Source organism: Piliocolobus tephrosceles, chromosome 2 (assembly GCF_002776525.5).
Source record: "Piliocolobus tephrosceles isolate RC106 chromosome 2, ASM277652v3, whole genome shotgun sequence".
In the NCBI taxonomy this organism is placed as follows: domain Eukaryota; kingdom Metazoa; phylum Chordata; class Mammalia; order Primates; family Cercopithecidae; genus Piliocolobus; species Piliocolobus tephrosceles.
In genome coordinates, this window is record NC_045435.1 from 184,920,169 (window position 1) to 184,947,244 (window position 27,076).

The following is a 27,076-nucleotide window of genomic DNA, read 5'->3' on the forward strand; positions in this document are numbered from 1 at the left end:
GGACAATGGATGCGGCAACGTGTGTGAACCTGAGTACTGACTCCTGGCAACCTCTGCTCCTTCCTTGCTACTGCATAGTTAATGGTATAAAGTTTGGAGAAGCAGAGATAAAAGATAATTCTCAGGAAGAACTGAAGATAAGTTCATCCACCAGTCCAGCAGAGTAGAAACGCAGGAAAAGATATTACAATGAATTTTAGAAAATGAATGTATAATACATTTCAGTGTGTTTACTGAGAGGCACATTTGCTTACAATCAAGAACTAGTTTTCTTTCTTTCCCCACTTAAAAAAATTAAGATAAAATTTACATACATTCCCTTTCAGTACACAATTCTATGAGTTTCTGCAAACATCCAGTCTTGTAACAACCACCACAATCAACATGTAGAACATTTCTGTCCCCTAAATTCTCCAGTGCTCCTTGGTAGTTAACCCCCCTTCTCCTGGCAAAAATTGATTTGTTTTCGCCCTTTTTGCAAGAATGTCAGAAATTGAATCATAAACTATTAAGCCCTTTGAATCTTATTTTTCTTTGAATAATGCATTTGTAATTCATTCATGTTGCATGTATCAGCAGTTTGCTCCTTTTCGTTCCTGAGTAGTATTTAACTGTATGTATGTACCACAGTTGTTTCCAGCTTTTGGTGGTTGCAAATAAAGCTGCTATAAATATTAGCATACAGGATTTTGTGTGAATACAAGTTTTCATTTCACTTGGGTAGAAACTACAAGTGGGATTGTTGCATTGTGTAGTATATGTTTAACTCGATAAGATTCTGCCAGATAGATTTCCAACGGGGCTATAAGTTTGCATTCTCATCAACAATGTATGAAGAGTTCTAGTTATTCCACTTTGTATTGCCAGTTTAAATACATTTGTTATGTTAAGTGTATAACAGTATCTCATTGTGGCTTTAATTTTCATGGCTTATTTGCCATTTTTATATTTATGATATGTTATCTGTTTAAATTGCTTTGTAAATATTGGGTTTTTAGACTTCTTTTTCTATTCTGGTTACAAGTCCATATCAGACATATCATTTGGGAAAACTTTCTCCCAGTGTGCTTTGTATTATCTTCTTACCGGTATCTTTTGAAGAGCAAAAGTTTTTATATTTGCTTAGGTAAAATATGTAAAAAAAAATTTGGCTTAGACTTTTGATGTCCTATCTAAGAACTCTTTGCTTATTCCACAGTTACAAAGTTTTTTGGTAATTTTTTTATTCTGCTTTTTCTTCTGAAAGTTTTCTAGTTTTTACACAGAAGTTGGATAATTCTAGGTTTGTGATCCATTTCAGTTAAGTTTTTGTAAGGTATTTTGTTTTGCTTTGTTCAAATGGGCATTCATTGTTACAGAAATATTTGTTGAAAAGACTATCCATTCTTTATTGAATTGCTTTTGTACCTTTATTGAAACTTGGTTTCCCATGTGTGGATCTGCTTTTGGAGTCTCCACTGTGTTTATATATATTATATAATGTTATATAATAGATTTATAAAACCTTTCTCTAATACCAACTGATTTGACTATTGTATCTTTAAGTAAGCCTGGAAATTAAGTAGTGTGAGTCTTCCAACTTTGTTTTTGCTTTCAAAAATATTCAACTATTCTTTTTTCTTTGCCTTTCCTTGGAAATTTTAGAATCAGCTTGGCAATTTCTAAAAAAAAAAAAAAAAAATCCTACTGGAATCGCATTGAACCTGTAGGTTAATTTGGGGGAAATTAACATATTAATAATGTTGAGTCATCTGATCCATGAATGTAGTATATATCTCCTTTTATTTAGGTCTTCTTTGATTTCTTTTTTTTTTTTTTTTAATTATACTTTAAGTTCTAGGGTACATGTGCATAACGTGCAGGTTTGTTACATATGTATACTTGTGCCATGTTGGTGTGCTGCACCCATCAACTCGTCAGCACCCATCAATTCGTCATATTTATCAGGTATAACTCCCAATGCAATCCCTCCCCCCTCCCCCACCATGATAGGCCCCAGTGTGTAATGTTCCCCTTCCCGAGTCCAAGTGATGTCATTGTTCAGTTCCCACCTATGAGTGAGAACATGCAGTGTTTGGTTTTCTGTTCTTGTGATAGTTTGCTAAGAATGATGGTTTCCAGCTGCATCAATGTCCCTACAAAGGACGCAAACTCATCCTTTTTTATGGCTGCATAATATTCCATGGTGTATATGTGCCACATTTTCTTAATCCAGTTCTTTGATTTCTTTTATCAGTATTTTGTAGTTCTTAGTATAAGGGTCTTAGAGATATTTTGTAAGATTTGTACATAACTATTTCAGGCTTTTTATTGCTATTGTAAGTAATGCTTTTAAAATTTTAATTTTCAAGTGTTCATTGCTAGTATAGGTGGTCCCCTACTTATAATGGTCCAACTTACAATTTTTCAACTTTATGATGGGTTTATCAAGATTTAGCCTCATCATAAATTGAGGAGCTTCTTATTTATGATAAGGTTATAATTTCCACTGAATGCGCATTGCTTTCACACCATCATAATGTAAAAAAATCTTGTCTAATAATTGTTAGCCAGGGACCATCTGCTATGTTGCCAGCATTAAATGAATTTTCAACTTATGTTTTGTTTTTTTTTTTACTTAAAATAGACATTTCAGAATGTAACTTCATCATAAGTTGAGAAACATTTGTATACAGTAATATGATTGCCCATGTATCCTCTACCTTTGCTAGAATCACTTATTAGTCCTAGTAGCTTTCTAAAGTATGTTTTTGAGATTTTCTCTTTTGGCAATCATGTTACCTATGAATCAAGACTATTTTATTTCTCCTTTTCCCATCTGTATTCTTTTTTTTTTGCTTGCCTTCTTGCATTGGCTTGAACTTTCAGTATATTGTTGAATAGAAATAGTGTGAACATCTTTGCCTTGATTCTGGTCTTGGCAAAAAGCATTCAGTTTTTCATCATTTGATATTATCATAACTCTTCTGATGGCGCCCTTTATATGGTTGTGGAAATGTTCTTTTATTCCTAGTTTTCTGGGGGTTTTTGATCATAAATGAATGTCAGATTGTATCAAAGGCTTTCTCTGTGTCTATTGAGATGATTAAAATTTGTTCTTTTCCTTGGTATTCTGTTGATCTGATGAATTACACTGATATTTGAATATTGAACCTGCTTAGCATTTTTGGGACCAACTCTGCCTGGTCATGATGTGCTATGCTTTTTATATGCTATTGGATTTTATTTGCTATTACTTTGTAAAAATGTTTGTGTCTATGTTTCTGAGAGATATTCGTCTATAATTTTCTCTCTTTCTTGGCATGGTTTTGGCATGGAGGTAATGCTAGCTTCATAAAATTCATTGAAAAGTGTTCCCGTCTATATTATTGGAGAATTTGTGTAGAATTGGTATTATTTCTTGGTCAAGAATTGTTTTTTGATGAAAAGAAAAGCCAAATATTTAATTATATTAAAATTTTTACTTTACTATTCAGTCAGCTGAAATACCAGAACCCCTTAATACATGAGGGAGCTTCTGTGAAGATGATTTTACTGCAGGGTGTTTTGAGGATAACTAGTGAATGCAGCTCCAGTGTCTCCAGCTCTGGAGCAATCTCTGTTGATGTTAGATGGAAGGAAACCAACATGTTGGGCACAGATGTTGCGCCAGGCACCTAGATGTTGTTTGTGTGTTTGTTTTGAGATGGAGTCTCCCTTTTGTCACCCAAGCTGGAGTGCAGTGATGCGATCTCAGCTCACTGCAACCTCTGCTCCTGGGTTCAACCCATTCTCCTGCCCCAGCCTCCCAAGTAGCTGGGATTAACAGGCACACGCCACTATGCCTGGCTAATTTTTGTATGTTTAGTAGAGACAGGGTTTCACCATGTTGCCCAGGCTGGTCTCGAATTCCTGACCTCAGGTTATCTGCCCTCCTCGGTCTCCCAAAGTGCTGGGATTATAGGGTATTATTGGTTTTATTTCATGAATGACATATAGGGTGAGAGTCCACCCCCCATGCCCCCAAATTCCTCCCAAATAAGAATTTGCCCAGCCACAGGGAAGAAGAGGACTAGCGATGCTAATGCTAGATGCAGGCTTGGCCTGTGTCATTGACATGGAGCCTAGTATCCCATTCTACATTGCCTAATATTTGATTCCTGTCACTTGGTCCAGAAACATGGGTAATAGAAATGCTATATAAAGTAGTGGTATTTAAGGGTTAAATAGATTGGTAAAACTGGCTTAGTCAGTTATAGCCCTGAGGGATGGCAAGACTCAGAAAATCTCAACTACAACAGGACTGTAAGCTATAGCTGTGGCTGTAAGAAGACAAAAAGAACTCTACTCCTACTGTATCTATTTTAGAATATAAAGTAGGAATTTCTGTTTTTACAGAAGTAAAGGGAAGAGGGCACTTATCCTTGTTTTATTTCACCCCCTGTTGAGGAGACTTGATCACAGGACACACAAGTACTCTGACAGGTAGCTGCTTGTGGTTGTATTGTGCGGCTTTGCTTAAGGCAGAGTGTATGTGTTCAATTCAGGGAGTGGAGCACAAAAACTGAGAAGGAAGAAGAAGGCATTTTCTATGTAGTAAAACAGCTTTTTAAATTTTTGTCGCTTCTGGAATTATTTCTCAAATGGATCAGAATTTGAGAGAAGAGAGGAGTGTTATTTATTGCCTTCCACTGTAAACATATTGGCGCATGGACTGGGAACCTTAAGAAATAGTCCCAAGTGCTGATTTTTGCAGGCTGAAATCTAGGAGAAGTTGAGCCTTCCACAGTAGCTAGGGCAACAGGTATAAGCTTTGATAATTTTGTAGGCCAAGCTCTCTTGGATATTTGACCTTAGTGATTGGGAAGGGTTTACGTTTTGCTTTTGTAACTGGATTTTCACTGGTCCAAAGAAGGCATAGATTTGTCTTGTAGAGTTGTGCTTTATTATGCAGACTTTTAAAGTATTAGTGGTTGTCTAATGGCTCTCTTACACAATGTCTCCTGCCAGGATGATAGGCCTGGGCTTTAAACTACAAAAACTAAGACTGTGTTCCACATTGCAGTGAATGAGACATGGTCTCTAAATTGTATTAGGTATTAGCAGTTAGCATAAGGTCCACCTGCCAAAATTCTGTTACTCTTTATCTTGTTTGGAATTGCATTCAGTGTGGAGGAGGTCAAGGAGAGAAATACGAAGGTCTAAACTTTACCATCTCTCTTTTTCTCTGTGAGACTTCTTGGGTGGGTTACGTCTTTTAATCTACTAATAATTAAAAAAAATTCCTTTTACAAATGTTTGTTAGGGAAATGCAAATCAAAACCACAATGAGATACCACACCACACCCAATAGAATGGCTACTATGAAAAAAAAACAGAACATAACCACTGTTGGCAAGGATGTGGGGAAACTGGAACTGTTGCACCTGTTGGTGGAAATGTAAAATGGTATAGCCAGTATGGGCAACAGTATGGCGGTTTCTCAAAAAATTCAAAATAGTATTACCATATGATCCAGCAATTCTACTTCTGGATATATGCTCCAAAGTATTGAAAGCAAGGTCTCGAAGATATATATATATATTGGTTTTTTTAGATGGAGTCTCCCTCTGTCGCCCAGGCTCAAGTGCAGTGGCATGATCTTGGTTCACTGCAACCTCTGCCTCTTGGGTTCAAGCAATTCTCTGCCTCAGCCCCCTGAATAGCTGGGATTGCAGGTGCCCACCACCATGCCCGACTAATTTTTTTGTATTTTTAGTAGAGACTGGGTTTCACCATCTTGGCCAGGTTGGTATTGAACTCCTGATGTCGTGATCCACCTGCCTCGGCCTCCCAAAGTGCTGGAATTACAGACGTGAGCCACCATGCCCATCTCGAGGAGATATTTTTATACCCATGTTCATAGCAGTGTTATTCACAATAGCGAAAAGGTAGAAGCAATCTAGTGTTCACTGACAGATAAACAATATGTAGTATGCATGTACAACAGAATAGTATTCAGCCTTAAAAAAGAAAGAAAGTCTGGCATTTGCTATGACTTGCATGAACACTGGTGACATGCTAAGTGAAATAAGCCAGTCACAAAAAGACAAATACTATATGATTCTACTTACATGAGGTACATGAGGTAGTCATATTCATAGAGGTAGAAAGTAGAATGGTGGTGGACAGGGCCTCAGGAAAGGGATGAATGAGGAGTTGTTTAATGGGTGTAGAGTTTTAGTTTTCAAGATAAGAAGAGTTTTGGAGACTGGTTATAGAACAATGTGAATGTACTTAACAGTACTGAAGTCTACACTAAAAGTGGTAAAGATGGTACATTTTATGTTACGTATATGTTACCACAACTAAAATACAAATAATAAAAAATACCAAAAAAAATCTTTCTCAAAGAGAAGTTAGACTTGGCTATATCCCCTCTACTTTTCATACCAGTTTGCCTGTCCTCCAAAATCTTTGCTTTAAGGAAGACTCTTTCTCCAGTTTAAGCAGTCTTATTTCTTTTACCTGAGGCAAACTGTCAGGCAAATACTTTATTGGGACATATAATCTCAGGGCAGGCAGAGTGAGGAAACAGAGAGCAATGAGGAAAAGAGGGTGAAGAGGAAAAGAAGGTAAGCGTATATAAGGTGGCACGTTACTGAGTTGGCCATGTGTTCATAACATATCATGAGTGGTTGCTCAACCATGTGGGACATAATTGGAAGGATGTGGGAAGACAGATTTCTTTGCCAGCACCTTTCCACCACCTGTTACTCAGTAGTTAAAATTCTTATTGTAGGGAGTTTATTCCCTCACACTTCCAGTTTATATCACCTAGTCCCTCAAAAGAGACAGTCCCTGGGGAAGCTGGACTCCATGCCCTGTGGTTTAGCACTTTAACCGAATATAAAAGTGATAGAGGAAACCAGCACTTTTGTGGATTCAAGCAGTGACATGGTTTGGCTGTGTCCTCACCAAATCTCATCTTGAGTTGTAATCATCACAATCCTGTGTCATGGGAGGGACCCCATGGGAGGTAATTGGATCATGGGAGTGCTGTTCTTGTGATAATGAGTGAGTCTCACAAGATCTGATGATTTTTTAAGCATCTGGCGTTTACCCTGCTTGTACTCACTCCATCCTGCCACCATGCCAAGAAAGTGCTTGCTTCTCCTTTGCCTTCTGCCATGTTTGTAGGTTTCCTGAGGCCTCCCCAGCCATGCAAACTGTGAGTCAATTAAACCTTTTTATAAATTACCCAGTCTCAGGTATTTCTTCATAGCAGTGTGAGAACAGACTATTACAGTAAATTGGTACTGGCTAGTGGGGTGCTGCTGTAAAGATACCCAAAAATGTGGAAGTGACTTTGGAACTGGGTAACAGGCAGAGATTGGAACACTTTGGAGGGCTCAGAAGAAGACAGGGAGATGTGGGAAAGTTTGGAACTTCCTAGAGACTTGTTGAATGGTTTAGACCAACATGCTGATAGTGATGTGGACAATGAAGTCTAGGCTGAGGTGACCTCAGATGGAGATGAGGACCTTGTTGGGAACTGGATTACAGGTCACTTTTGCTATGCCAAGAGACTGGCCGCATTCTGCCCCTGTCCTAGGGATCTTTGGAACTTTGAACTTGAGAGAGATGATTTAGGGAATCTGGCAGAAGAAATTTCTAAGCACCAGAGCATTCAATAGAAAGAAGAGCATAAAAGTTTGGAAATTTTGTAGCCTGACAATGTGATGGAAAAGAAAACCCCATTTTCTGGGGAGAATTTCAAGCCACCTGCAGAAAGTGGTATAAGTATCAAGGAGTCAAATGTCCATCACTAAGACAATGGGGGAAAATGTCTTTAGGGCTTGTCAGAGATCTTCACAGCAGCCCCACCCATCACAGTCCTGGAGGCCTAAGAAGGAAAAACGGTTGTTTAGCCTGGGCCCAGGGTCCCCCTGCAGCCTTGAAACACAGTGCTCTGCATCCCAGCTGCTTCAGCTCCAACTGTGGCTAAAAGGGGCCAACATACAGCTCAGGACATTGCTTCAGAGAGTGCAAGCCCCAAGCCCCAAGCCTTGGCAGCTTCCATGTGGTGTTGGTCCTTTGGGTACACAGAAGTCAAGAACTGAGGTTTGGAAACCTCTGTCTAGATTTCAGAGGATGTATGGAAATGCCTGGATGTCCAGTCAGAAGTCTGCACAGAGGCAAGGTCCTCATGGAGAACTTCTGCTACAGCAGTGTGGAAGGAAAATGTGGGGTCAGAGCCCCACCACAGAGTTCTCACTGGGGCACTGCCGAGTGGAGCTGTGAGAAGAGGGCCACCATCCCGCAGACCCCAGAATGGGAGGTCCATATACAGCTTGCACTGTGTGCCTGGAAAAGCCACAGGCACTCAATGGCAGCCCATGAAAGCAGCTGTTAAAGGGGTTGTACTTTGCAAAGCCACAGGGCAGAGCTGCCCAAGGCCACGTTGTGGGAGATCGCCTTTTGCATCAGTGTGACCTGGATGTGAGTCATGAAGTCAAAAGAGATCATTTGGGAACTTTAAGGTTTAATGATTGCCCTGTGGGATTTCAGACTTGCGTGGAGCCTCTAGCCCCCTTGTTTTGGTCAATTTCTCCCATGTAGAATGGGTGTATTTACCCAATGCCTGTACCCCCATTGTATCTAGGAAGTAACTAACCTACTTTTGATTTTACAGGCTCATAGGTAGAAGGGATTTACCTTGTCTCAGAAGAGACTTTGGACTTGGACTTTTGGATTAATGCTGGAATGACCTAAGACTTTGGGGGACTGTTGGAGGGGCATGATTGTGTTCTGAAATGTGAGGACATGAGATTTGGCAGGGGTCAGGGGCAAATTGATATGGTTTGGCTCTGTGTCCCCCCCCCCAAATCTCACCTTGGATTGTAATAATCTCCACATGTCATGGGAGGTACTCAATGGGAGGTAATTAAATCACAGAGCAGTTACCCCTATGCTGTTCTTGTGATAGTAAATGAGTTCTCATGAGATCTGATGGTTTATAAGGAGAGTTTCCCCCTTTGCTCAGCACTTCTCTCTCCTGCTGCCATGTAAAGAAGGACATGTTTTGCTTCCCCTTCTGCCATGATTGGAAGTTTCCTGAGGCTTCCCCAGCCATGCTGAGCTATGAGTCAATTAAACCTCTTTCCTTTATAAATAACCCAGTCTTGGTTATGTCTTTAATAGCAGTGTGAGAACAGACTAATACACGCAGGTTCTGACAATGGAGTCTGTCCACTGGAGTGCCTCTGGCTCCAGCCACGGCAGACACATTGGAGGCCATGCTAACAGGTAAGGAGGTTTTGGGGATGGCAGTGGCATCTACAGCGCTCCATGAGCAAGTTGTCAAGTGTTTGGAGACAGGTGGTAACCTATTAGACCTGAGGAGGGCGTTATTAACTGTGCCCCAAACTAAAACATACTAAACAAACAAACTCCAAATATCAATATCTGTCAGAGGCAGTGGCAATGACCACTATGCTAGGAATGCATTTTAAAATTAGGGTGGGGAGGCTGTGTTGTTTGCAATCCAGTGCTCAACTGGATCAGAATAGAGTTGGGAATTTTTAGAGCTGTAATATGCTGGATGAAAGAAAACAAGTGACATGATGACTGGAACTGCCACCACTGAGTTTTCTAAACTTTAAGAAAAGGCAAGAAAATTGCTTTTAGAAGAAGAGAAGTTGAGAATATGCCCAAGTGAATCCTCCCCACCTGCAATTATGGCAAATGTCTTTGTTTCAATTAATCTAATGATAATATATTTCATTCTCACTGAGTTCCAAGATGTAGATTCTGGACAAAGAGGCTAGCATACTGGAAAGTACAAAAGATGTGAATCTTTGGGTCAGTAGTTCATTGAAGAATACTGACATTAAAAAAATGCTTATACTGTGTGTTAAGTGCTATGAGAAAGGTATGTGATACAGTGTATTTTGAATTCACATAAAAGGAACATCCAACCAGACTTTGAAGGCCAGGAAAGTTGTCCAAAGAAAAGTAATGTCTAGGATTAATCCTAAAAGATGAATGAGGGTTAGTTGACTAAATAAGGCTGAACAGCCAAACTATTAAGAGGGCTCAGGAAATTTCGTCTAAATTATAGCTGAAAGGCAAACCTGGTAAACCTCGATATGGGTCAGTAAGTTTGGTGTTTTGAAAATCTTCTAAATTCTCCTCATGGTCACACACCCCATCTGAGACCTGGTCTTGTTAGTATCTCTGCAGTTTCAGAGGAATGTGCAGGAAGTGGGAAAATTTAGATAAATAATAAAGCATTTTGTTCAATTAAAATTAAGGACATGTGTGGGAAAGCTAAAGGTAAATTATTAGATGACATAGAACTACATTAAAGAAAAATCTTTTGTCTCAGAATGTGGTAGGTGACAATAAAGATACAGATCTATAAATTTTTATTTTCTTAGAGGATAAAACCAAAACAATTATAGAAAGAGTTTAATTATGAAAGGATTTTGTCAATTAGGTAGATAAATCTGAGAGTTTGTCGATTTTAGAGCCTGAAAAATCTCTTTTAGTAGGGTAAATAATCTAATTTAGGTAACAGTCCTTGTGGCAGAGAGAAGGCCCTGTTTTACCACATCATTTCCTCTTCCTGGATACTCCAAAAGACAAGATTTCTCAGCCTCCTTGAGGTTAGGTTAGGACTGAGTTTTATGTGATGGAATTTTGGCCAATGGAATGTGAGTAAAAAGACGTGTGTAAACTACTTCTAAGCTTGAGCTCTAAAAAACTTCTCACATATTCTGTACCCCTCCTTCTCTTTTTATGTTGAATTTGGAAGACAAGATTGTCTATTATGTAGCTAAAAAGCAGAAGCAACTTGAATCTTTGACTCATAGCCTAGAAGAACCACTGAGTAGAACCAATCTATATCAGACTGTAATTGAACAAGAAGTAAATGCTTGTTGTGCTAAGCTACTGGTATTTCTGGAATTACTTGTTCTTGAAGCAGAGCCTGATCTGTCCTGACAAATGCACTCTTCCTTCTAGAGGTCTTCCCATGCCCTCTTTTGGACTTGATGGGGATCATTTGGGACAATAAGGCCTGATAAGTCCTTGGACTTAGGAAGTGAGAGAGCAGGAGTCAAGAACAGTTTTTGTGTTTTTTGGTTTGTGTAGAAAGTATGATGGATTGAGATAACATTTTTCAAGATAGGTCCAATGAAGAAGAGCAGATTCAAGGAGTAAAGGTATGATTTTAAATTGGACATGTTATGTTGAAAAGATATTTGGGCTTATATCATGCAGGATCTTATAAATGCCTTTGAGAGAAAGCAGTGTTTTTATATGTCTAATTTTCTTTAGTATCTAATATTTATATACAATTTATATTTGTTGATGGGTTGGTTCCCATAGCTGTGTGTGTGTTTGTGTGTGTGTGTGTGTGTGTGTGTGTGTGTGTATGCACACATGCCTAGAATTGCTTTGAGTTGTCTATACACTCACATGAAGTACAAGTTGCTTGCTTAAATCACAATAGTATATTTATATTCCTTCTTTCCCTCACTTTCTCTCCGACATCTTTTCTGAATGTTTTTAGTCAGCATGTTCTTACTCTTTTAAAAGATATTTCTCATTAGGTAGATTGTAAAAGCCAACACCAATGTTAAATCCAAGTTTGTTACACAAGCAGTTTGGAAGGTCAGAATGATCTCCACAAGATGCATACCAGAAGCTAACTCAATTTTTGATTTTCCCAAATGACTTTTCTTGTGAAATCTGGTTTTCACATCTCCCTATGCTTTTCCCCAATGGCCTGCTTTTCAATTTCAAAATATAACCAGGACAAGTATTTTCGAAAAGTTATTGGTTTTAATTTATCTTTGAAATCTCTTGGATTGTTCCTCGGCATTTTTTTCCTAGAAGAGTGTTTTGCAGAGCATGGGTATTAAAGGAGTCTTTGTTGACTGGTTTAAAGATCTTAGTTAATTTGAACTAGAAGGAAACGTACAGATCATCTAGTCCAACCCTGTCCTTTTATCGTTGTGAAACAAAAGCCTAGAGAATTGAAATGTCTTGGCCAAGTTCACAAGGTTAGGCTTAGACCTGCTGCTATTACCAATGATGCTGCTCCCTTATTTATGTGCAAAAGTTGTCAGTTTCACAAAGCCGTCATTTATCTCATTTGTTCCTACCGTAACTATGTGAGATAAGAATTACAGGATTATCAATCCTTTTGGTTTCTTAACAAATGAAAAGATTGAGGCCCAGAGGAACTAAGTCAAATAGTTAGATTGTCTAACTCATTTGTACACAAATATTGATTGAGCTCTTATGTGCCAGGCGCTATTCTAGTTTTGTCCTAAAAGCAGGCAAATGCTTTGTACTCCTTGTATCAGGGAGAATGAGAGAGAAAACGCTCTAATAAATAATAGCTGAAATGAGTGAGCTTGCCTTCTGACTTCAGTTCGGTGGTGTTTTTCTCTACATCTCTGCTAATTAATTTAAAAAAAATAACATTTCTGGTGGATTGATTAATTCTTCTTTACTGAAGAGAAATAGCCCCTTTAAAGAATTTATCCTGTAAAGAATGCAAAGCATTTTAGATGCAGCAATAAAAAGAGGGCTTTAGAGAGTTATATAATTTTATGTGCTCAAGAGAATATGGAGAAACATCAGTACATGTTCCCTTTCTCTCCAGCTTTGAGATTTATGATTGGTCTGTTACAATAATAATAACTGAATATTGGCTCAAGAAATATATTTGATTCAGTGGGTAACATTTGACAGCCTTAACTTGTGAAATGTAGAAAAGTTCTTGCAGGAAGCTCCGGCAGAATATGTAATATACAAGAAGGTATTCAGGGAACAGAAAAATAAAATCAAAGGAACCTGCTACCCAATCTGTTTCATTAAATATGAAAATTAAAATGCCTTAACAAAATGCTTTCCCTTCCTCTCTCCTCCCAACAAACAAAAGCTTTGGTAGGCAGCCTGAAATTGCTCATCAAGGAAAAAGACCAGACTCGGATTTTAAATGGCTTCTTCTGAATGAAGCAATTAATGCTAAAAGGAACATGTTGTCTCCTCAGCATTTATAAGGTAAAACATTCATTGTTCTTGCTGGCACTCTATCAAGTTTCTCCTTGGACTAAGCGAGTAGAGAAATGCTTTGCTGCCTGTGCTCTTGACCTCTGGTAATCAGGAGGATTTGGCTGATAAACTTGACAGGAACGGTTCTCCCTGGGACTGGAAATGTGCCCGGGAAATGTGCTCTTGAGTCTCTCTTGCTCAGACCCTGGCCAGCCAGCCGTGGCGGGCCCATCAAGGCTGGCATCTCACCTATTTGCCAATTAGAGATGGTACTGCTCTATGATTGTGTAGGATTTGAAATGCATTAGAGTAATGCAACAGAGTATTGTCTTTACTTCATTGTATTTGTTCTGATTATTCAGCTTTTTCAGGTAATATATTAAGAATATTACCTTCTTAAAGTTACTTATTATTCATTGACTCACTAATTCACATGTTTATTCAGAGCACATTAATTAAGGAGCTCCAGTGTGCCAGAGATGGCTTTGGGAAGGCTCTGGAGTCGGTACACAGAATAAGACATGGTGCTTGTCTTTGAGGGGCCTCAGTCTAGTGGAGGAAGCAGGCAGAGAAATAGAGAAATTCCTTGTGACAATAAAACAGTGGCTTAGAAAAGAAACATATGTAAAGTGCAAGGGGAGCTCAGAAAGGGTGACAAAAGCTCCCTCCTGTATGATGATTTAAACCAATGGCTTTCAAACTGCACTGTGACAACCCTGGGAGATGGGGAAGGTGAAAGACACAGATTAACAAGAGAGTTTAGATGATTCTTCTGCCAGATCCTCTCAGGAGAGGGGCTTTCTCTTTTGTTTCACGTGTACATATGACATTTTTTTGAGAACAAAGCATGTGTGTGTGTGTGTATATATATATATATAAACACACATATTTTCACATTCAATTTGGGAAGGTCTGCTACTGGCATGGAGCAAGATAAGACATTGTTCAATGGGTAAGTGATGGCAGAGTCTAGACCTATCTTTGTATACAGTAACCCATGTTAAATAAATCCTAACTTTTAATTTATTAGCTTGAAAGTTAAATCAACTTTTGACCAAAGTAATATTATATCTTGCAATGAGATCCTAAGTGATTTACTTGAATCTCTTCTACCTTCCATTCAGTGGGTAATCTTGTAGGTCTCTGTCCACTCTGAATGTTTGCTTTTACTTCTTGTTTTCCAATATTGGATGATTTATTTAATTAATTTCTAGGCAACTACATAAAAAAAGTCTGCTTATACTCAGACAAAAAGTTTTCTTATTGTTTTTAGTGTTAACTTTAAGATAATAATGTAGCATTGAAAGGAAACCCTGTATTATAGAGTCAGAGCAAGTCAAATCCTTGTTCTACAAACAAGATCTATAACCTTGGGCAAGTTTCTTTTCTTCTCTTGGCTTCAGTATTCTCAGGTGTAAAATGGGGATACTAATCCCAGCTAACCTCCCTTATTGTTTTTGAGGATCAAAAGAAATGATATACTAGAAATTATATGGTGAACTATAAAGTGCTACATAAATGAAGGTGCTTATTATTCACTGAGCCCTGGGCCTGTCAGACCGTATGATCTTCTTCCAGGGTTGTTTGTTTATAGTTGATTCATTCCTCTCTCTCTCCACCCCACCCCTTTTGAGGTCCAAAAAGATAGGAGATTGGCAAAGAAATAAAAAGCCACAGCTTTCATGTAAATGACTCCTCCCCCAATTAATCCTTCTTTGGTCTCTCTATTCATATGTCTTCTTAATCATAAGGCACAAATGAAGCATCATCTTCAAGCCCCATGTTAGGATTCTGCCAGCTCAGGGGCCCCAGATCTCAGAAAAGACCATCCTCCTCCTTTGCAGAATTTTTTACATCAGACTTATTTTTCTCATTGAGAGATTCCATTGCCTATTCAGAAAACGGAACTGCAGGGTTTTGTTTGTTTGTTTTTGGTATATTTTGTTTTATTTTTTAAATGTCTTTAGTGATCAGGAAAAAACGCTTCCGTAAAAACATCACCCTGATGGCACTCCATCTTTATTGTCTCATATCAGATTAACTTTCCTGACAAAGTACAAAGTGGATTTCTCCCTGCCAGCACTATAAGCACTGCCGATGCCTGGAAGAGAGCTGAGCTCTTTTCCTGAGTTCACAGCATCATTATAGATAATAAAAATTCTGGAAGCAGGGCTTCACTGACAATTTTGGTTTGGGGGATGATGCATGAGACAGAGAAAAGTCCATTTGGGGCAATCAGGTGCTGACACCAGGAAAACTCTTTGTTCCACATAAAATAAGTCAATTTGGCTCAGAAGATACATGGAGGGTAGAGTTATATTCTCATAAGGTGGCATGACCTTCTTCTAGTATTGAAAAAAAAAAAAAACCACTCTGCTTTCAGACAGAACTTGAAGGTTATTCTTCTTTCCTTAGTTGAAGAATCTGGTCAGAGAAAAAGATAATAAATAGGCTTAACTCCTAGTTTTGCCACTTATTAGCTCAATGTCATAAGACTGGCCACTGGTTATTTATAAATTGGGAAAAAATACCTGCCTTATTATCCCCTGGTATGTTGTGAGGGTTAAATGAGAATTCCTTCATGTGTATGATGCTTTCTGATTTTAAAGCATTTTTATATGGGAAATGGGTGCATGTGATTAAGAGTATGGTTTTTTTGGGGCAGCAAAATGTGTCTGAATTCCATTTCCATTATTTCCTACCTCTATGACCTTGTATAATTCGCTTAAGCTTGCTGAGCTTAGATCTACTCATCATTCAAATGAAAATTGGACCTCCAAATTTATGGGGACATCAGAAGGATTAAATGATACAAGTGAAGTGTTTACCTTGGTACCTGGTGTTCGCTATGCATTCTATAAATTATTGCTAGCTGTATCTTCTTTGATTCCTATCAAACCCTGTAGGGAAGGAAAGACAGCTCTTATTCACATGATTTCATTATGAAATAATTGCTAACCAGAAATGCAGAAAGCTGAGTGTGTTGATGATCTAGGGTTTGAATCCAGTTTCTAGACTTAAATCCAGCAGGAATATCATGTAAAACAACATATAATCTTAGAGCTTCTGACCTCTAAGCTGTCAGTAATTACAAATCTGCATCTTTCCTTTGAGACAGGATGGTTTATGAAGATGACCTGGGTAAAAACACCCAGAGATTTCATGCTGTTGATTCACAGAAAGCCTGTTACTACTATTCACTCCATTGAGTCAGGCCTCAGAGTCTGGATCATCCCTTACAGAAGATCCTTGATAATATTTCTGATGTACCTTCAAGGTGAGTAGAAGGAATTATGGGAGTGGCAACCAAAAAGGAAAATTATGATACCCATAGGAATTTGATTTCAGTAGCCAGAATAGCATTGGGACCATAAAATCATTACTTAGGTGTCTGCTCCTTCAAAAACTGGGATCCTAAGAGGCAGGATGTCAGAACTGGAAGGATTTTAGAGATCATATAAGTGCTGGCATATGTTAACAAATGGAAACTATTGACACAAGTTAAAATTGCACCTGCCACAATGTATATTGTAACCAATGTGCCAAGTTAGTGGTCAACCTGAACCAGTACTTGGGCCTCTCACCGTTCGATTTTGAAAGTCACCTTTGCTTTGGACATACTGTAGGTTATCTTGACATGAACATGACACGATCTTTGTCCTTAAGGCCAAAATAAGAGATATTAATACAATGTGAATACATGTGGCTGTACTCCCAGGTAAAGGTCTTAGGTCTTTTTAAAGCAATGTGAAGATTCAGAGAAAAATAAACCATACTTGATTTGGAGAATAAAGGAGGAAAACTCACAAAAGAGGTGTCCTGTGGGTGGAACCTGTAGGTCCAGATGTTATGGAAGAGAAAGAAGTACGAAATCAATGGCCTTCATGAGGTAGAGTCTAAGTTGTCTTCCCTCAGACTCAGTTTCTCACCAGGAAAGTGAAGTTAAGCATAATTCCCTATATGTCTAGCTGGTATATGTAAAAATGTTGTGCTCAAATCCTTCCTCTTCTTCTCTTTACTTCTTTTCCCAAAACCTCACTACAGGTTCCAAGAGGTGGGCTCATACTGTGGTCTACCAGGACCACCTTATAGGTTGTTGCTGATTTTGATCTTTCCTCATAATTAAAAAAAAATCTTCACAGTATTTTTATCATTGGGCTTTTGTGGGGAGTAAGAAGTAAAAATAACTTAAAATTTTTAAGACAAATTTTACACAATTGCAAGATGAGTCAGAAAGGGAAAATTCCTATTTGTCATGTACTCTTAATTCATTTTGCTAGACTCTTGTGATAGATGAACCTTTGTGCAGCTCTCTCCTAGAGCATGGGCCACCATGGCATTTGCATGGAATCATTGTACCAGAGCTGCAGTATTGTGCAAAGATGGCCTGGAGGAGGGGAAAATGACATCTTAAAGAAAGGGACAGAGTATTGGAAGTCAGGTCGAAGTAGGTTTATTAGACTTAGGAAATAAAAATATAGGACATCTAAAGAAAAAAATTGTTTTAAGTATGTCTCAACCATAACACGGAACATATTTATACTAAAAAAGTTGTTTATCTGAAATTCAAATTTAACTGGAGTCTTGTATTTTATCTGGCAACTGTAGTTGAATGAGACACAAAGGTCAAAGAGTTAAGAAGTAATAATGATATTTTTGTAAGAGTTTATAGTTTTCAAAGTGCCCTCATGTTCCTTATCTCATTTTGACCTCATATCAACGAAAGGTTGGGACTATTTCTCTAATTTTAGTGATAATGAAAGATTAGGCTGAGAGAGCTTAGGTGAATTTCCTAAGGACATGCCACTGGTAGGTGGCAGTGTTGGCACTTCAACTCAGTTATTTTATTATTAGTATTATTTTTGAGGCAGAGTTTCGCTCTTGTTGCCCAGGCTGGAGTGCAGTGGGGCGATCTTGGCTTACTGCAACCTCCACTTCCTGGGTTCAAGCGATTCTCCCGCCTCAGCCTCCTGATTAGCTGGGATTACAGGTGCCTGCCACCATGCCCGGCTCATTTTTTGTATTTTTAGTAGAGACAGGGTTTCATCATGTTGGTCAGGCTGGTCTCAAACTCCTGACCTCAGGTAATCTGCCTACCTCAGCCTCCCAAAGTGCTGAGATTACAGGCGTGAGCCACCGCACCTGGCCCAACTCAGTTATCTTTTAAACTTCTTATTCTGAGATAATTTTAGACTTGGGAAAACAACAACAACAGCAACAACTTCTCCTAATATTAACATCTTATCTACCCATGGAACAATGACAAAAACTAAGAAATTAACTTTAGTGCTATTCACTAAAGTATAGACTTTATACATATTTCATCAATTTTTTCACAAATGTCCTTTCTTATTCCCAGGATCCAATTCAGAGTTCCACGTTGCTTTTAGTTGTCAGGTCTCCTGCCATCTGTGACAATTTCTCACAGTTTTTCCTTTTCTTTCATGATTGTGATGCTTTTGAAGAGTACTGATGAGTTATTTTGTAGAATGTCCTTCAATTTTGGTTTTTCTGATTTTTTCTCAGGACTATACTGAAGGTATTGGGAAAGATGCCACAGCAGGGATACATTCTTCTCAGGCCATGGTATATTATGTTGATACATATTATTGGTGACATTAACCCTGATCACTTGGTTAAGATGGCATCTACTGAATTTTCCACCAGAAATTTGCTGTTTCCCCCTTTGTTATTACTAAATATTTTGAGAAGTGACACTTGAGACTATAAAAATATGCTGTTTATACTTAAACTTTCCCTCATTAACTAATTTTAGCCTCTTGTGGTGGATCTTGCTTGTTGCCATTGTTATTATGATGTTGTAATGGTCATTTTCTATATTCCTCATTTTCTCTACATTTATTAACTGAAACTAGTCTGTTGGAAAGCGTTGTCGCTTCACTCCTTATTTAAGCTCAGTTATTTTAAGTCCAAGTCTATTGCTTTTTTCACTAATGCACAGATGAAGAAAAAAGCATAGGATTTTGAGCTATGGTAAAGGTATGGTTGTTTCACGTGCACCGTGGAAGGAGCATGAAAATAATTTTACTTATTTTGCTAACATTGATCAAACATTTACTTCTATACAGGGCCTTGTGTTAAGCATTGTGAAGGAAAGAGAAATGCACAAAAAAATCTCGTGGAGGCTGATAAATCAAAGATAATACTTAAGGCATTCTTCATAAGAGGGATAATAGAACTTCTCAGCTGAATGTTGAACTGATAAATGATTATGTTGATGACTATGGCAATGATAAGTGAATTGTAATGCAGTTATCAAGCACTCATGGCAAGCTCAGCTCTGAGTAATACAGAATATCCTCAACCAGAGGATCATGTTGTATGTACAGGTCTTGGCACATACATCATGTGCCATGGTTTCTAGGCACATGCATAGTACCAAGTGTGTGGGGTTATAAGCACCATGAGATCTTTCTCATAATTTATAGGAAGAAGAACTCAACCAGAAGATAACCATTTTGACTGTCTTTAAGATCCATGATTCCTTTCTGCCTGGGAGAGATTATGAGGCTTCAGAGAATTCAAATATTGCTCCTCATTAAGGAAATGGTAAATTAACTTACATGTAGTACCTGAAAAAATTAAACTTCTATTCTTGGTGCTTTCTTAACTGGCCTAAAAGGGACCTTACAGGTATAATCTCAGTAACTCAAATATTATCAGAGGAAAATGGCCTGGCATGGTCAAAATGTAGCAGATTATTTTAACTAGTAGTTAATAAAACTGAACAGCAGCTTGAAAGTGAATGCCAATAGTCCCTTGACATGGAGTGTAATGGGATGAAACTAGAGGCAAATGTAGATTCTCCTCTCTGCGTGTGAGGGGTCTACTATCAAGCAATCCTTTTTATATTCTGGTAGAATGTGAACTGCTTAGGACACACCCATGATATGATATGAAGAGTACCAATGTGCATTTTTAAAAATCCATTTGAAAGTACTATTTTAAAAATCCGACAGTAGAGGTATATATTCCAGCTATAACAGGCTTTCATTTATATTCTTCCTCAAATGCAGGTGATAACCTGAGTTTGAGATGTAAGGAATGACCTGCATTTTAGAGAAGAGGAAAGTGAGGTTCAGGGCCATCTGTGAGTTTTGCTAACAATGGAGGATCTTGAGCTTGGATCCAAAACTTCTGATTATGAGATATGTGCTTTTTACCCCAGGCCATGTTACCTCTGGCGGGTAAAATACCTAAAATTCTGCACAAGTCTAAGTAACGTGATCGTATGTTGCCCTTTACCCAGAACAGTTCAGATTTATCTTTTATGGCAGCATAATTAGTAATAATCTTACCTTTTACTCTCAAAAATATTTTAAATTGGAGCACAGATTATGTAGTAATTTCATTGATGGGAGGACTCAGGGAGACTCCAACTTGGGCTTCAGTGTTTAAATTGGTGCTAAAGAAATCCCTAATGAATTACTTCTATATATTACAAAAAAGTAATATCGTTTAAGATATTATTATGTAAATATGTTATGATACATTCTAATGTTGGAATTATAAATATTCTTGTGTGTATATGTATATGTGTATATAGGTGTATCTATATGTATATGTGTTTATGTGTGTGTATATATATATAGTTGACTAGAAAAAAAGCTCACAAAAAGGCAAAATTATAGTAATTTGAGAATGTAAAATCTCTGTCTTGAAGGAAACAAGACCATATATATAGGAGTCAATAACATAATAATAATTCTTCTAACAAATACAGTAGAACTTTATATTACCGAGCATTTTCTGATCATATTTTCTCATTTCAACTTCCTAAGAATGCTCAGTTGGTAAACTAATCCCCCATTTTGCAGGTGAAGCCAAAATGCAAATACCCAGTAAATAAGGCAGATCTGGGATCTCTGAGATTGTCTTCGTTAAGACCCTTCGGCACTGACCTTTATCCTTGTCCTATATTGGCTTTCAAAGCTAACAGTGAGACATTGAACTTATAGCCAGAGGCATATTATTATGCTGGTGCTGCTTGTCTCTCATCTCCTTGAGCAGGAAAAGGAGAGCATAATAGTGCCACAATATAACTAACACAGGAGAAACTAAGGAAAGCTTCTCTTTTATTTAAAGCCAACATTTAGCCCATGGTTAATTTCTGTCTCAAGCTATTAAAAGGAATACTAAGATTTGTTGTGACTGTGCTCTGTATTTTATGGCAACTTGCTTTTCTTCTCTAGTCCTTAGTTTCTCCATGTGAAAAATGAAACTTTTAACTAGATCATCTCCATGGTTCTTTCCGGCTCTGATAGTGCATGACTCCATGATTCTGAGCTTCTGGGAAAAGGACACATTCCAAAGCTGTATTCCAGAACCACCCTGTCTAACTTGGGCTCTTCTTTTCTTTGCATTTGGAGTGAGCCCAAAAGAAAGGTCATTTTTGCAGACATCTTGATGTTGTGCTCCAATGTCCTCATTAAATAACAGGAGCCTGGACTGGCAGGCCCAAGGGAATATTCAATCAAGGAGAAAAAGGCCAAGTCATTACTGGAACCCTATCATCAGAGTTGTAAACACAAGCATCTATTTCTGGGCGTTAGCTGAAAGCGTGTTTAATCGCGTGCTCTATCTCTCTCCTTATACACGTTCCGTTTGTTAAATGTGTGTGACCCTTCCGATAAGTCACCAGAGGTGATGAGGGAGAGAGAGAAAGAAAGCAAATTACAACTGTAAAGAGTCTCTGAACAGTGAAACATCAAAACAGACAGTCTCTGGCTTTACTGGATGAGTCACCATTGCAGCCTGACCGCAAAAACAAGCGTGGCTTCTGTACTTAGCAGCAGTCTTCCTGTCTGGAAAGGAAACGTTGCTCAGATTGGAGATACTGGCCATTTTATAGACTTCAAAGCAACTTAGGCAACTGAACTGTCAGGTGGGAAAACAGGTAAAACAATTTTCCTAGAGTTTGTCTGGAGAATCAGCTACTCAAATCTGATTTGAAGCTGCATGGAAATACTTTCATCTTTAGCAGAAGCTGTTTATTTTAAAAAGTTTTAGTATGATGGTCTTCAGTTCTAGTGTAGTATGTCTATTTTTCCTCAAATAATGTAAGTCAGCTTTTTCTGGAAGAGACTCGTTTCCAGGCACTGAGCTAAGTTCTATGGGGGATGGAGATAAAATCAACATGAGGACCATTTAATGAGGAAGTGGGACCAGTACACATATCATGACACTATGAAAAGAAATATGTACTGAAAACAGGAAAAACATGATACTGTGATGGTGCAAGGAAAACAGAGGTGGGTCTTGATGAATGGTCTACCAGATGAGAGACTAGTGTAAAGAAAGGCCTATGTGTATTCAGGATTTAGCAATGAGTCTAATTTAGGTTGAAATGTAACATACAAATAAGGAAGTAGAAGAAATAAAACTGGAGAGACTGGGATCAGATCTGGAAAGAGTCTGAATGCCAGGATGAAGATTTGAGGTCTTATGCTGTGTGCTGTGGAGACAGGGAGGAAGAAGTAGTAACCTTATGGGAAGATAATAATGCCAACTCCAGAAAGGAAAAGGCAAAGGAGCAAGATCAAGATCAGTTAGAAGACTCTTGCCACAGTTCAGGAAAGAAATTAATTTTGGCCTGATATGGTTGGCTCTGTGCCCCTACTCAAATGTCATCTTGAATTGTAATCCCCTCATGTTGAGGGAGGGAAGTGATTGGATTATGAGGGTGGTTTCCCCTTTGCTCTTCTTGTGACAGTCCTCACTAGATCTGATGGTTTTATAAGCCCTGCTTGCACTTCTGTCTCCTGCCGCCATGTGCAGAAGGTCGTTGCTTTCCCCTCTGCCATGTTTGTAAGTTTCCTGAGGCCTCTTCAGCCCTTTGGAACTGTGAGTCAATTAAGCCTTTTTCCTTTATAGATTACCCAGTCTCCGACAGTATTGTTATAGCAGTGTGAGAACAAACTAATAAATGGCTCCTCACCTAGAGCATTCCATCTAGAGTTAGAGAGGAGAAGATCTACAGGAGAGGGCTGTGTTAATGCATCTGAATTTCTAACCTAGTCTATGAGGATATCAATATAAATGAAAGTATTCACCATCACAGAATGGATTAGTGTATGTTAAAGTCGTTGAGTGGAGGTGTGTGAGACTCTGAAGACTGTGGCCAACTCAAGTTGACACAACAAAGGAAAGTTACTCACTTCCTAGAAGTATGGAGGCAAATAGTGTTACCTGGACTACTCATACTACAGGCTTTATTTGCTGCTTGGAATTTTGAATACACACGTTAGCTATTCAACCCATAATTTCTTTCCAGTGTATGATTTGTTTTCAAACAAGGTTCCAGTCCTTGGTCTTTAGAAAGCAGTGACACCAGGAAGGAAGAGCTTCCACCTTATCTGGTGGCTCTGTCCCTGCTGCGTGTCTGGCCTTCGGTAAATCACCTGCCATCTCTGGGGCCTAGTTTGCTCATCTGCAAAATGAACATGTTATGTTCCTTAGTATTCAGGGCTCTTCAAAGTTTCAACAGTTTAGGTTGTATATTCAGTACAAGTAGTATCCATTACTAACGTTGTCTTTCACAAAATGAACCAATCTCATTGAACCCTCCTGACAGCCCTAGGAATAAGCAATGTGGGTGGGTGTGTGTGTTTTCTTTCTTTCTTTTTTTTTTTTTTTTTGAGATAGAGCCTCTCTTTGTTATCCAGGATGGAACACAATGGCATGATCATAGCTCACTGCAGCCTTGACTTCCCTGGCTCAAGTGATCCTCCCACCTCAGCCTCCTCAAGTAGGTGGGATTGTATATAGGGGCATGCCACTATACCTGACTAATTTTTAAATATTTTTGTAGAGTTGAGGTCTCCCATTGTGGTATAGGCTGGTCTCAAACTTCTGGCCTCAAGCAATCATCTTTCCTCAGCCTCCCAAAGCACTAGAATTACAGGCATGAGCCACTGTACCTGGATGGTATAATTATTTTAAATACATTTTACTCATATGTTAATAGAGTCACATAGAAAGTAGATAATTTTCACTAGGACTTACAATGATTTGCTGATCTAGTCATGACTAGAACCTTGACCACCTGACTTCTAGCCCAGTGCTCTCTCCACTCTACCAGGCTGTACTGATCAGTAAAGTACATGACAAGGAATGTGGGCAGTTTCCTATGATTGTGCTTGAATATGCTGTGTTTTTATTGTTTCTTCTGAGTTAGGATAGCCCAACAGAAAAATAGTGGTTTTATGGGGCTCCTGAAAAGTTTTACTGGTTAAATGCTTATCTTTTAATCTACTTCCTTTCAGTGGAATGTGTGCAGATGTTGAGCTCTTCTTTGTGGTCAGTACTTCTATGATCAGCTGCAGGTGGTTATGAACTTGGAGGCAATCAGTAGCCAGAGACTTGACCATCTATGCTCTTCAGTGTGGGTCCCTCTGACTCTAAAAATAGTAGAGTCCCTGGGCCAAAATGGCCATATCCAATCCAATGCCCTGTCCGGGGCTTAATCTCTTCTCTTGCAGTTCTAATGGTTGTCCAGCATCTCCTTGAGCTACAATATCACTTGTGGATCCTGGACATGTACTGTCAATTGTCTCAGCATCTTCACAGGCTCGTCTCATGGTCAGCTCACATTCAACATGACAAGTTTCAAAACCCGTGTTACCTTTTCTAAATACTTTTCTTCTCAGATGATGTTGCTATCTATTTAGTTCAACAAGCTAAAACCTAGTCCTCTTACACCCAATCTTCTTCAACATGTAGCAACTTCTAATTATGCTGCCTCTGAAATCTGTCTACATCTATCCTCTGTTGCATTCACTTTCACTGTCCCCTTCATGTCCCCCTACTATATTTCTCTGGAATATCTGTGTAGCTGCCCAAATGATTGCTCAGAGTCTTTAATAAGCAAGTCTGCATTTTACATTTCTAAATGAGAATACAGGATACATTTCTCCAATTTATTGGCTATGGAACATCTTTTTTTCCTCAGAGCATCTTCTGGAAAATGCTAGTCTAGCCTTTCCAGGTGCAATGTAGTCCCTGTCATTGTCACATCTGACCACCCCTCTTTGTGGCTGAACTTGTTATTTCCTCTGCTTAGAATGCTCTTCTTCCTGACTCTTGCCATCTGGAGAAGTCCTACGCATATTTCACAGTCCAATACAAATGTCTCCTACTCTCTGAAGCCTTCTTTGATCTCAAGTCCCAGCACATTGGCATAACCTCTGAGCTCTCAGAGGGCTGTGTACTTGAATGTATTATAATACTTAAATTATATTATAGCTGTGTGTGTTTGTGTCTGTCTCCCAACAGTTCTAAGCTCTATATGTTACTCACCTGTCACCAAGTCTAGAAATTTGACTGCCTTCTTTCACTTCTTTGAACATTCACCAACTTATAGTTGATGCCAAATAAACCTCATGCAATAAGTGAACTTACAATTCTAGTACAGTGTTTAGCCTCTTCACTTCCACCACGACTCCCTGTGTCCCAGTAGAGGGTATGCTGGGGCAAGAGAACATTGGTTCAGAAGGGAAGATGGGACAAGTATATCAGTAGTAATTACTGATCCTTAGGGAAGGGGACTTCTGGGGGAGGAGAAGTCATTCAAGATCCTTATGGAAGGGGACTTTCAGGGAGGAGAGCCATTTCTGGAGAGGAACATCCCTGAACTTCAGTATCAGTGTCTGACATTTACTGAGCACTTTCTCTTTGCAGGGTATTGTGCTAGGACCTGTGAATACATGTGAACCCTCAAGCAGCTTGTAGTTAATAGTTAGACTTGCTAAAGGCTCCTGGTTTCTATTAACAAAAAATAGCTCTGCTAACTGGACAACAAAGAGAAGTTTACTTTAAGAATGCAGAAATTTCAGAATTCAAGGGCAGGAAAACAGCTAGGTCTCTGCCCTGCCTCTCACTTGCGTTATAGTGCTGAGCCTCATCAAGGTTATTATGCACATTTGAAATACATTTGCCAAAGTATCTTCCACTATCCTAAAATAGCTAAATAACTCTTAGTTTGGGGGAAATCCATACATTCCCAGTCTGGGCAATAATTACACTTCCCTGTGTAGACCACTACAGGATTTATAGAGCATTTTAATGTCTGTTACTTTATTTGGTCTCCACAATAATCATTCAGTCACTCCATGATCTTTTCTGTGGGCTACAAAATACCAGGTGCTAGGATAGGTGTATGGAGACAATTTTAAACAAAATGGACATGAGCCCTGTCCTTATGGAATTGAAAGTCTGGAAAGACAGAGTTCATATTTCTCTTACTTTAGAGACAAACTAAGGTGGAATGATTTGTCCCAGTTAGGTGGTAGAGCTAGGACCCAAACCTGGGCTTCCCATTCTGGATCCAAGACTGTGATTTTGCCACCGTCTGCTTTGCAATCATTGGGAAATCCCTGTGTATCTTCCAGGAGTTAACTGAAAAAAAAAATGTCAATGAAAATGTCAAAGTGGCAAATAAAAAAGCCCAAAGTATCAACATTAAGAAAGCAACAAAATATAAACAGCTTCTGAAAACCCCAAAATATGTGTGTGTGTATTTGGGTGAAGTGAGCTCTCAAACCAAAACAAGTAACAGTAGCAATAGCCACTTGAAAACAAAAAAACAAAAACAAGAAAAAGACTTTTTTCCCCTCAAATCTGGAACGCAGCAGGGTGTTCTTAAGTTGTACAGAGCAGTGTTTGATGTGAGCATCCAGGCCCTGCTGTGAACAGAGCTCTACATTCCTGTCTTCCACACAGCCCTTATTGACTGGCTTTGCTGGACTCAAATGTGAGCAGGCTACAGCTTTGCCTCTGGCCATTAGAAGGATAATCTTTCTTGGGAGTCCCAGTCGGGTGCCAAGTGGGAATGCAGTGAGCAGGGAGAGAGAGGCAGGGGCCTATTTTGATAGGAAAGTCGCCTATGCCTACAGGACTTTATGCCTGCTTCTCTCAAGTAAGCACCTATCCCGCTTCTCATGTCTCTCTATGTAGCGAGTATAGGCCTTGGTTGTTGGATGGGTAGAAAGACAAATGTGATCTTCCTTTTCCTGCACTATGATGAGAT